Source organism: Haliotis rubra, unplaced genomic scaffold (genome assembly GCF_003918875.1).
Source record: "Haliotis rubra isolate DU_JTF1 unplaced genomic scaffold, ASM391887v1 Scf1947, whole genome shotgun sequence".
NCBI lineage: Eukaryota > Metazoa > Mollusca > Gastropoda > Lepetellida > Haliotidae > Haliotis > Haliotis rubra.
In genome coordinates, this window is record NW_025765944.1 from 24,158 (window position 1) to 26,872 (window position 2,715).

General features: G+C 41.7%; 3 long non-coding RNA genes across 3 annotated transcripts; all 3 read right to left on the reverse strand.

Annotated features, from left to right (window-relative positions):
* Nucleotides 1–569: 569 nt before the first annotated feature.
* LOC124274822 lies at nucleotides 570–893 on the reverse strand. The gene is made up of 2 exons (XR_006898045.1): nucleotides 824–893; nucleotides 570–607 (listed from the first exon to the last, which is right to left on the reverse strand). It is a non-coding gene; the product is annotated as an uncharacterized LOC124274822 (long non-coding RNA).
* Nucleotides 894–1,567: 674 nt separating this feature from the next.
* On the reverse strand, nucleotides 1,568–2,079 carry LOC124274823. Its single transcript, XR_006898046.1, has 2 exons — nucleotides 2,017–2,079; nucleotides 1,568–1,739 (listed from the first exon to the last, which is right to left on the reverse strand). It is a non-coding gene; the product is annotated as an uncharacterized LOC124274823 (long non-coding RNA).
* A 454-nt stretch (nucleotides 2,080–2,533) lies between these two features.
* On the reverse strand, nucleotides 2,534–2,690 carry LOC124274821. The gene is made up of 2 exons (XR_006898044.1): nucleotides 2,658–2,690; nucleotides 2,534–2,610 (listed from the first exon to the last, which is right to left on the reverse strand). It is a non-coding gene; the product is annotated as an uncharacterized LOC124274821 (long non-coding RNA).
* Nucleotides 2,691–2,715: the final 25 nt, after the last annotated feature.

The following is a 2,715-nucleotide window of genomic DNA, read 5'->3' on the forward strand; positions in this document are numbered from 1 at the left end:
GTGAGTCGCCGAGACAAGTCTGCCTTGCCACTGAATTCCGGGCGCATTTTATGCTGCATTTCTAGGACAACGGTCACAACCTCTTGACCGAGCAGTTCTGTATATTCCTATTGTTCCCGTGGTAAACACTTTGTTTGTCTCAACTGACGGAAGTCATATCGACAAATTATTGGCTGATCTGAGTTTCTAGTATACCACATGATATGTTCAACACTGAGTTCGAAGTTTTTCAGCCATGTATTTAGTGGACAAGTCAGCACATCAGTATCATAACAGGATGTTTGTCCAGGTTCTGAGTGACCGTTGATCTCTTCACTCATGTAATGAGTGGAGCTTATCACCCATGTATTCAGTGGACAGGTCATCACGCTTCTAGCGTAAACATGCCTATGTTACATTGATGCTTGAGCCAGATGTTGTGTCCAGGCATGTTGTATGTGCCACCAAGCCATGTTAATACGTGTGAGTACTGACATGTTGTATGTGCTGGTGAACCATGATAATACGTGTGAGTACAGGCATACTGTATGTGCCAACGTGCCATGATAATACGGGTGAGTACTGGCATATTGTGTATGCTGACGAGCCATGATAATACTTGTGAGTACTGACATATTGTATGTGCTGGTGAACCATGGTACTCGCATATTGTGTATGCTGAAGAGCCATGATAATAGGTGTGAGTAATGGCATATTGTATGTGCTGTGAACCAAGGTAATACGTGTGAGTACTGGCATATTGTGTGTGCTGACCAGCCATGATAACACGTGTGAGTAATGGCATATTGTGTACGTTAACGAACATGGTAATACGTGTGAATACTGGTATATTGTATGTGCTGTGAACCATGGTAATACGTGTGAGTACTGGCATATTGTGTGTGCGGACGAGCAATCATAATACCTGTGAGTACTGACATATTGTATGTGCCAACGAGCCATGATAATACATGTGACTACTGGCATATTGTATGTGCTGACGAGCCATGATAATAGGCGTGAGTACATACATATTATGTGCTGGTGAACCATGATAATACGTGTGAGTACTGGCATGTTGTGTATGCTGACCAGCCATGACAATACGTGTGAGTACTGGCATACTGTGTCTGCTGACCAGCCATGATAATACGTGTGAGTACTGGCATATTGTGTATGCTGTCGAGCCATGATAATACGTGTGAGTACTGACATATTGTGTTTACTGACGAGCCATGATAACACGTGTGAGTACTGGCATATTGTGTATGCTGACCAGCCATGATAACACGTGTGAGTACAGGCATATTGTGTCTGCTGACGAGCCATGATAACACGTGTGAGTACAGGCATATTGTGTATGCTGACCAGCCATGATAACACGTGTGAGTACAGGCATATTGTGTCTGCTGACGAGCCATGATAATACGTGTGAGTACTGACATATTGTATGTCCTTGTGAACCATGATAATACATGTGAGTACAGGCATATTGTGCATGCTGACGAGCCATGATAATACATGTGAATACTGGTATATTGTGTATGTTGACGAGCCATGATAATACATGTGAGTACTGACATATTACATGTGCTGATGAACCATGATAATACATGTGAGTACTGACATATTGTATGTGCTGGTGAACCATGATAATACGTGTGAGTACTGGTATATTGTGTCTTCTGACGAGCCATGATAATACTGGTGAGTACTGACAGATTGTATGTGCTGGTGAGCCATGATAATACATGTGAGTACTGACATATTGTATGTGCTGGTGAACCATGATAATACATGTGAGTACTGACATATTAAATGTGCTGGTGAACCATGATAATACGTATGAGTACTGGCATATTGTCTCTGCTGGCGAGCCATGATAATACATGTGAATACTGGTATATTGTGTATGCTGACGAGCCATAGTAATACATGTGAGTACTGACATATTGTGTATGCTGACGAGCCTTGATAATACATGTGAATACTGGTATATTGTGTTTGCTGACGAGCCATGGTAATACATGTGAGTACTTGGATGTTGTATGTGCCAACGAGCCATGATAATACGTGTTAATACTGGCATATTGTATGTGCCACCGAGCCATGTTAATACCCGTGAGTACAAGCATATTGTATGTGCTGGTGAACCATGATAATACATGTGAGCACTGACATATTGCGTGTGCTGACGAGCATGATAATACGTGTGAGTTCTGGCATATTGTGTGTGCTGACGAGCCATGATAATACGTGTAAGTACTGACATATTGTGTGTGCTGACAAGCCATAATAATAGGTGTGAGTACATACATGTTATGCGATGGTGAACCGTGATAATACGTGTGAGTACTGGCAAATTGTGTCTGCTGACGAGCCATGATAATACGTGTGAGTACTGACATATTGTATGTGCTGGTGAACCATGATAATACGTGTGAGTACTGACATATTGTGTATGCTGACGAGCCATGGTAATACGTGTAAATACTGGTATATTGTGTATGCTGACAAACCATGACAATACATGTGAGTTCTGACATATTGGGTATGCTTACGATCCATAATAATACGTGTTAGTACTGGCATATTGTGTTTGCTGACGAGCCATGATAATACATGTGAGTACTGACATATTGTATGTGCTGGTGAACCATGATAATACGTGTGAGTACTGGTATATTGTGTCTGCTGACGAGCCATGATAATACATGTGAGTACTGACATATTGTA